This window comes from Narcine bancroftii, unplaced genomic scaffold (assembly GCF_036971445.1).
Source record: "Narcine bancroftii isolate sNarBan1 unplaced genomic scaffold, sNarBan1.hap1 Scaffold_154, whole genome shotgun sequence".
NCBI lineage: Eukaryota > Metazoa > Chordata > Chondrichthyes > Torpediniformes > Narcinidae > Narcine > Narcine bancroftii.
Window position 1 is genome coordinate 735,428 of NW_027211889.1, and position 8,570 is coordinate 743,997.

The following is an 8,570-nucleotide window of genomic DNA, read 5'->3' on the forward strand; positions in this document are numbered from 1 at the left end:
AGAGGGGAACCAAAGGGAGCAGGGGGAACAGATTGGAAAAAGTGGGGAATCGTGGGGAGTTCTGCAGAACAGAGGTGAACGAAAGGAAGCAGGGGGATCGGATTGGAAAAAGTGGGGAACAGTGTAGAAAAATGCAGAACAGAGGGGAACCAGAGGTAGCAGGGGAAACAGATTGGAAAAAGTGGGGAACCGTGGGAAACGCTGCAGAACAGTATGAAACGAAAGCGAGCCGAGGGAATGATTTGGAAAATGTGGCGAACCGTGGGGAAAACTGCAGAACAGAGTGGAGCCAAAGGAGCAGGGGGAACAGATTGGAAAAAGTGGGGAACCGATTGGAAAAAGTAAGGAACCGTGTGGAAAAATGCAGAAAGGTGGGGAACCAAAGGGAGCAGGGGGAACGAATTGGAAAAGGTGGAGAACTGTGGGGAACACTGCAGAACAGAGGGGAACCAAAGGGAGCAGAGGGAACGGATTGGAAAAAGTGGGGAACCGTGGGGAACACTGCACGACAGAGGGTAACCAAAGGGATCAGGGGGAACAGATAGGAAAAAATTGGGGAACTGTGAAAACACTGCATGACAGAGGGGAACCAAAGGGAGCAGGAGGTACAGGTTGGAAAATGTGGGGAACCGTGGAGGACACTGCAGGACAGAGGGGAACCAAAGGGAGCAGGGCGAACAGATTGTAAAAAAGTGGGGAACCGTGGGGAACACTGCAGAACAGTATGAAACCAAATCGAGCAGGGGGAACAGTTTGGAAAATGTGGGGAAACATGGGGATCACTACAGAACAGAGGGGAACCATAGGGAGCAGGGGAACACATTGGAAAAAGTGGGCAACCGTGGGGAACACTGCAGAACAGTGAGGAACCAAATGGAGCAGGGGGAACAGATTGGAAAAAGTGGGGAACCGTGTGGAAAAATGCAGAACAGTGGGGAAACAAAGGGTGCAGGAGGAACAGATTAGAAGAAGTGGGGTACCGTGTGCAAAAATGCACAACAGTGGGGAACCAAAGGGAGCAGGGGGTACAGGAAGGAAAAGAATGTGGAGAATCGTGGGGAACACTGCAGAATAGAGGGGAACCAAAGGGAGCAGGGGGAACGGATTGGTAAAAGTGGGGAAGCGTCGGGAACACTGCAGAACAGAGGCGAACCAAAGAGAACAGGGGGAACAGATTGGAAAAAGTGGGGAACAATGGGGGACACTGCAGGGCAGAGGGGAACCATAGGGAGCAGGGGGTACAGGTTCGAAAAATGTGGAGAACCGTGAGGAAAACTGCAGAACAGTGAGGAACCAAAGGGAGCAGGGGGAACAGTTTTGAAAAAGTGGGGAACCGTGTGCAAAAATGCAGAACAGTGGGGAACCAAAGGGAGCAGGAGGAACAGATTGGAAAAAGTTGAGAACAGTGGGCAACACTGCAGAACAGAGGTGAATCAAAGGGAGCAGGGGGTACAGTTCGGAAAAGTGGTGAACCGTGGGGAACAATGCAGAACAGAGGGGAACCAAAGGGAGCAGGGGGAACAGATTGGAAAAAGTGGGGAATAGTGGGGAGTTCTGCAGAACAGAGGTGAACCAAAGGAAGCAGGGGGATCGGATTGGAAAAAGTGGGGAACAGTGTAGAAAAATGCAGAACAGAGGGGAACCAGAGGTAGCAGGGGAAACGGATTGGAAAACGTGGGGAACCGTGGGGAACACTGCAGAACTGAGGGGCACCAAAGGGAGCAGTGGGAATGCATTGGAAAAAGTGGGGAAACGTGGGGAACACTGCACGACCGAGGGGAACCAAAGGAAGCAGGGGGAACGGATTGTAAAATGTTGCGCCGATGGGGAACACTGTAGTACAGAGGGGAATTAAAGGGAGCAGGGGGAACTGATTGGAAAAAGTGGGGAACAGTGGGGAACACTGCAGAACAGAGGGCAAACAAACGGAACAGGGGGAATGGATTGCAAAAAGTTTGGAACCGTGGAGGACAATGCAGAACAGGGGAAGCCAAAGGGAGCAGGGCAAACAGTTTGTAAAAAAGTGGGGAACCGTGGGGAACGCTGCAGAACAGTATGAAACCAAAGCGAGCCGGGGGAATGGTTTGGAAAATGTGGGGAACCGTGGGGAAAACTGCAGAACAGAGTGGAGACAAAGGAGCAGGGGGAACAGATTGGAAAAAGTGGGGAACAGTGGGGAACACTGCAGAACAGAGGGGAACCAAACGGAGCAGGGGCAACGGATTGCAAAAAGTTGGGAACCGTGGAGAACACGGAAGGACAGAGGGGAACCAAAGGGAACAAGTGAAACAGGTTGGAAAAAGTGGGGAACCGTGGGGCACACTGCATGATAGAGGGGAACCAAAGGGATCAGGGGGAACAGATAGGAAAAAATTGGGGAACTGTGAAAACACTGCATGACAGTGGGGAACCAAAGGGAACAGGAGGAACAGGTTGGAAAAAGTGGGGAACCGTGGAGGACACTGCAGGATAGAGGGGAACCAAAGGGAGCAGGGCGAACAGATTGTAAAAAAGTGGGGAACAGTGGGGAACACTGCAGAAGAGTATGAAACCAAAGCGAGCCGGGGGAACAGTTTGGAAAATGTGGGGAACCGTGGGGATCACTGCAGAACAGAGGGGAACCAAAGGGAGCAGGGAAACGGATTGGAAAAAGTGGGGACCCATGGGGAACACTGAACAATAGAGGGGAACCAAAGGGAGCAGGGGAAATGGATTGGAAAAAGTGGGGAACCGTGGGAAGCACTGCAGAACCAAATGGAGCAGGTGGAACAATTTGGAAAAAATGTGGAGAACCATGGGGAAAACTGCAGAACAGAGTGGAGCGAAAGGACCAGGGGGAACAGATTGGAAAAAGTGGGGTCCCATTGGGAACACTGCAAGGCAGAGGGGATTCATAGGGAGCAGGGGGTACAGGATGGAAAAAATGTGGAGAAATGTGGATAACAATGCAGAATAGAGGGGAACCAAAGGGAGCAGGGGGAACGGATTGGAAAAAGTGGGGAAGCGTCGGGAACACTGCAGAACAGAGGCAAACAAAAGGGAACAGGGGGTACGGATTGGAAAAAGTGGGGAACCATGGGGGACACTGCAGGGCAGAGGGGAACCATAGAGAGCAGGGGGTGCAGGTTGGAAAAAATGTGGAGAACAGTGAGGAATCAAAGGGAGCAGGAGGAACATATTGGAAAAAGTGGGGAACTGTGTGGAAAAATGCAGAACAGTGGGGAACCAAAGGGAGCAGGGGGAACAGATTGGAAAAAGTGGGGAATCGTGGGGAATTCTGCAGAACAGAGGTGAACCAAAGGAAGCAGGGGAAACAGATTGGAAAAAGTGGGGAACACTGCAGAACAGAGGGGCACCAAAGGCAGCACAGGGAACACATTAGAATAAGTGGGGAACCGTGGGGAATATTGCACGACAGAGGGGAACCAAAGGAAGCAGGGGGAACGGATTGTAAAAAGTTGGGCCCATGGGGAACACTGCAGAACAGTGAGGAACCAAAGGGAGCAGGGGGAACAGATTGGAAAAAGTGGGGAACCGTGTGTAAAAATGCAGAACAGTGGGGAAACAAAGGGTGCAGGAGCAACAGATTAGAAGAAGTGGGGTAACGTGTGCAAAAATGCACAACAGAGGGGAACCAAAGGGAGCAGGAGGTACAGGAAGGAAAAGAATGTGGAGAATTGTGGGGAACACTGCAGAACAAAGCAGAACCAAAGGGAGCAGGGGGAACAGCTCGGAAAAGTGCGGACCCGTGGGGAACAATGCAGAACAGAGAGGAACCAAAGGGAGAAGGGGAACAGATTGGAAAAAGTGGGGAATCGTGGGGAGTTCTGCAGAACAGTGGGGACCCAAAGGGAGCAGGGGGAAAGGATTCGAAAAAGTGGACCGTGGGGAACTCTGCAGAAAACAGGTGGACCAAAGGAAGCAGGGGGAACGGACTGGAAAAAATGGGGAACCGTGTGGAACAATGCAGAACAGAGGGGAACCAAAGGGAGCAGGGGGAACAGATTGGAAAAAGTGGGGAATCGTGGGGAGTTCTGCAGAACAGAGGTGAACGAAAGGAAGCAGGGGGATCGGATTGGAAAAAGTGGGGAACAGTGTAGAAAAATTCAGAACAGAGGGGAACCAGAGGTAGCAGGGGAAACAGATTGGAAAAAGTGGGGAACCGTGGGAAACGCTGCAGAACAGTATGAAACAAAAGCGAGCCGAGGGAATGATTTGGAAAATGTGGCGAACCGTGGGGAAAACTGCAGAACAGAGTGGAGCCAAAGGAGCAGGGGGAACAGATTGGAAAAAGTGGGGAACCGATTGGAAAAAGTAGGGAAACATGTGGAAAAATGCAGAAAGGTGGGGAACCAAAGGGAGCAGGAGGAACGAATTGGAAAAGGTGGAGAACTGTGGGGAACACTGCAGAACAGAGGGGAACCAAAGGGAGCAGACGGAACGGATTGGAAAAAGTGGGGAACCGTGGGGAACACTGCACGACAGAGGGTAACCAAAGGGATCAGGGGGAACAGATAGGAAAAAATTGGGGAACTGTGAAAACACTGCATGACAGAGGGGAACCAAAGGGAGCAGGAGGTACAGGTTGGAAAAAGTGGGGAACCGTGGAGGACACTGCAGGACAGAGGGGAACCAAAGGGAGCAGGGCGAACAGATTGTAAAAAAGTGGGGAACCGTGGGGAACACTGCAGAACAGTATGAAACCAAATCGAGCAGGGGGAACAGTTTGGAAAATGTGGGGAAACGTGGGGATCACTACAGAACAGAGGGGAACCAAAGGGAGCAGGGGAACACATTGGAAAAAGTGGGCAACCGTGGGGAACACTGCAGAACAGTGAGGAACCAAATGGAGCAGGGGGAACAGATTGGAAAAAGTGGGGAACCGTGTGGAAAAATGCAGAACAGTGGGGAAACAAAGGGTGCAGGAGGAACAGATTAGAAGAAGTGGGGTACCGTGTGCAAAAATGCACAACAGTGGGGAACCAAAGGGAGCAGGGGGTACAGGAAGGAAAAGAATGTGGAGAATCGTGGGGAACACTGCAGAATAGAGGGGAACCAAAGGGAGCAGGGGGAACGGATTGGAAAAAGTGGGGAAGCGTCGCGAACACTGCAGAACAGAGGCGAACCAAAGGGAACAGGGGGAACGGATTGGAAAAAGTGGGGAACAATGGGGGACACTGCAGGGCAGAGGGGAACCATAGGGAGCAGGGGGTACAGGTTGGAAAAATGTGGAGAACCGTGAGGAAAACTGCAGAACAGTGAGGAACCAAAGGGAGCAGGGGGAACAGTTTTGAAAAAGTGGGGAACCGTGTGCAAAAATGCAGAACAGTGGGGAACCAAAGGGAGCAGGAGGAACAGATTGGAAAAAGTTGAGAACAGTGGGCAACACTGCAGAACAGAGGTGAATCAAAGGGAGCAGGGGGTACAGTTCGGAAAAGTGGTGAACCGTGGGGAACAATGCAGAACAGAGGGGAACCAAAGGGAGCAGGGGGAACAGATTGGAAAAAGTGGGGAATAGTGGGGAGTTCTGCAGAACAGAGGTGAACCAAAGGAAGCAGGGGGATCGGATTGGAAAAAGTGGGGAACAGTGTAGAAAAATGCAGAACAGAGGGGAACCAGAGGTAGCAGGGGAAACGGATTGGAAAACGTGGGGAACCGTGGGGAACACTGCAGAACTGAGGGGCACCAAAGGGAACAGTGGGAATGCATTGGAAAAAGTGGGGAAACGTGGGGAACACTGCACGACAGAGGGGAACCAAAGGAAGCAGGGGAACGGATTGTAAAATGTTGCGCCGATGGGGAACACTGTAGGACAGAGGGGAATTAAAGGGAGCAGGGGGAACTGATTGGAAAAAGTGGGGAACAGTGGGGAACACTGCAGAACAGAGGGCAAACAAACGGAACAGGGGGAATGGATTGCAAAAAGTTTGGAACCGTGGAGGACAATGCATAACAGGGGAAGCCAAAGGGAGCAGGGCAAACAGTTTGTAAAAAAGTGGGGAACCGTGGGGAACGCTGCAGAACAGTATGAAACCAAAGCGAGCCGGGGGAATGGTTTGGAAAATGTGGGGAACCGTGGGGAAAACTGCAGAACAGAGTGGAGACAAAGGAGCAGGGGGAACAGATTGGAAAAAGTGGGGAACAGTGGGGAACACTGCAGAACAGAGGGGAACCAAACGGAGCAGGGGCAACGGATTGCAAAAAGTTGGGAACCGTGGAGAACACGGAAGGACAGAGGGGAACCAAAGGGAACAAGAGGAACAGGTTGGAAAAAGTGGGGAACCATGGGGCACACTGCATGATAGAGGGGAACCAAAGGGATCAGGGGGAACAGATTGGAAAAAATTGGGGAACTGTGAAAACACTGCATGACAGAGGGGGACCAAAGGGAACAGGAGGAACAGGTTGGAAAAAGTGGGGAACCGTGGAGGACACTGCAGGACAGAGGGGAACCAAAGGGAGCAGGGCGAACAGATTATAAAAAAGTGGGGAACCGTGGGGAACACTGCAGAAGAGTATGAAGCCAAAGCGAGCCGGGGGAACAGTTTGGAAAAAGTGGGGAACCGTGTGGAAAAATGTTGAAAGGTGGGGAACCAAAGGGAGCAGGGGGAAAGAATTGGAAAAGGTGGAGAACTGTGGGGAACACTGCAGAACAGAGGGGAACCAAAGGGAGAAGAGGGAACGGATTGGAAAAAGTGGGGAACCGTGGGGCACACTGCACGACAGAGGGGAACTAAAGGGATCAGGGGGAACAGATAGGAAAAAATTGGGGTACTGTGAAAACACTGCATGACAGTGGGGAACCATAGGGAATAGGAGGTACAGGTTGAAAAAAGTGGGGAACCGTGGAGGACACTGCAGGACAGAGGGGAACCAAATGAAGCAGGGGGAACGGATTGGCATAAGTGGGGAACAGTGTGGAAAAATGCAGAAAAGAGGGGAACCAGAGGGAGCAGGGGGAACAGATTGGAAAAAGTGGGGAATCGTGGGGAGTTCTGCAGAACAGAGGTGAACCAAAGGAAGCAGGGGGATCGGATTGGAAAAAGTGGGGAACAGTGTAGAAAAGTGCAGAACAGAGGGGAACCGGAGGTAGCAGGGGAAACAGATTGGAAAAAGTGGGGATCCGTGGGCAACACTGCAGAACAGAGGGGCACCAAAGGGAGCAGCAGGTACAGGTTGGAAAAAGTGGGGAACCGTGGGGAACAATGCATGACAGAGGGGAACCAAAGGGAGCAGGAGCTACAGGTTGTAAAAAGTGGGGAACCGTGGAGAACACTGCAGCACAGATGGGAACAACAGTGAGCAAGGGAAACGGATTGCAAAAAGTGGGGCCCATGGCGAACACTGCATGACAGAGCGTAATCAAAGGGAGCAGGTGGAACCGATTGGAAAAAGTTGGGAACTGTGGGGAACACTGCAGAATAGAGGGGAACCAAAGGTAGCAGGAGGAAAGGATTGGAAAAAGTGGGGAACCATGGGGGACACTGCATGGCAGACGGGAACCAAAGGGAGCATGGGAACAGATTAGAAAAAATTTGGAGAACCGTGGGGAAAACTGCAGAACAGAGCGGAACCAAAGGGAGCAGGGGGAACAGCTCGGAAAAGTGCGGACCCGTGGGGAACAATGCAGAACAGAGAGGAACCAAAGGGAGAAGGGGGAACAGATTGGAAAAAGTGGGGAATCGTGGGGAGTTCTGCAGAACAGTGGGGACCCAAAGGGAGCAGGGGGAAAGGATTCGAAAAAGTGGACAGTGGGGAACTCTGCAGAAAACAGGTGGACCAAAGGAAGCAGGGGGAACGGATTGGAAAAAATGGGGAACCTTGTGGAAAAATGTAGAACAGAGGCGAACCAGAGATAGAAGGGGGAACAGATTAGAAAAAAATTGGAGAACCGTGGGGAACACTGCAGAACAGTGAGGAACCAAAGGGAGCAGGGGGAATGGATTGGAAAAGATATAGAACTCTGGGGAACAATGCAGAACAGAGGGGAAGCAAAGGGAGCAGCGGGTATAGGTTACAAAAAATGTGGAGAACAGTGAGGAACACTGCAGAACAGTGAGGAACCAAAGGGAGCAGGGGTAACAGATTGGAAAAAGTGGGGAACCGTGTGGAAAAATGCAGAACAGTGGGGAACCAAAGGGAGCAGGAAGAACAGATTGGAAAAAGTGGGGAACCGTGAGGAACACTGCAGAACAGAGGGACACCAAAGGGAGCAGGGGGTACAGTTTGGAAAAGTGGGGAACCGTGGGGAACAATGCAGACCAGAGGGGAACCAAAGGGAGCAGGGCGAACAGATTGGAAAAAGTGGGGCCCATGGGGAACACTGCAGGACAGAGGGGAATCAAAGAGAGCAGGGGGTAATGATTGGAACAATTGGGGAACTGTGGGTAACACTGCAGAACAGAGGGGAAACAAACGGAGCAGGGGGAATGGATTGCAAAGTGTGGGGAACCATGGGGAAAACTGCAGAACAGAGTGGAGCCAAAGGAGCAGGGGGAACGGATTGCAAAAAGTGAGGCCCATGGGGAACACTGGAGGACAGAGCGGAATCAAAGGGAGCAGGGGGAACT